The sequence below is a fragment of the Bison bison genome, unplaced genomic scaffold, assembly GCF_000754665.1.
Source record: "Bison bison bison isolate TAMUID 2011002044 unplaced genomic scaffold, Bison_UMD1.0 scf7180017864203, whole genome shotgun sequence".
Classification (NCBI taxonomy): Eukaryota; Metazoa; Chordata; class Mammalia; order Artiodactyla; family Bovidae; genus Bison; species Bison bison.
In genome coordinates, this window is record NW_011494775.1 from 700,013 (window position 1) to 700,651 (window position 639).

The following is a 639-nucleotide window of genomic DNA, read 5'->3' on the forward strand; positions in this document are numbered from 1 at the left end:
AAAAAAAAAATCACAGCACTCAAAGCTTCTGGAATACACAGTACTTGACACAGAGTGAATCTGAAAACTTTGTAAGAGAGCTAAATAAGAGCTAGCATTGCTAAAAAATGTTCAGATGATTAAGCATGGGAATCATCAAGGGTAGAAAAAAGAAGACATTCTAATAAAAAGAAAGGATAGTCTAACTGGAGGCTGACATAATAATAGACCTCAAAATGAGACTATTTAAATCTATCTTTCTTATGCTATACTATGACAGGTAACTACTTAAATTCATCTTTCCTGAGAAATCTTAGCTTCTGTCCAAGGTAGAATAATAGGGACCAGATTTATCCTTCAGCCTTAAAATAACAAACATGCTAAATACATGAAACAAAGTTTTCAAGACATAGATAGACATTTGGCAATAAAAGACAGTGATCTCTGAGAGAAAGGAAATAAAAAGAGAAGCCTTTAGATTGCTAAGGCTTACTACATGGAGAAAGTTTTCAGGCTGAGTCACAAGGAGGAAAAATAGGCACAGCCTGCAGGACTTTCTGACTGAGGAGATGAAGCGCAGACTGTGGGGAGAACAACATGTATACCTGTGGCGGATTCATTTTGATATTTGGCAAAACTAATACAATTATGTAAAGTTTA

At 35.1% G+C, this 639-nt stretch overlaps 1 protein-coding gene across 1 annotated transcript in view; it reads right to left on the reverse strand.

Annotated features, from left to right (window-relative positions):
- The window catches only part of KDM3B (lysine (K)-specific demethylase 3B), a 58,301-nt gene that overhangs the window by 57,390 nt on the left and 272 nt on the right, over nt 1-639 (reverse strand). The gene's annotated exons all lie outside the window — the stretch shown is intronic.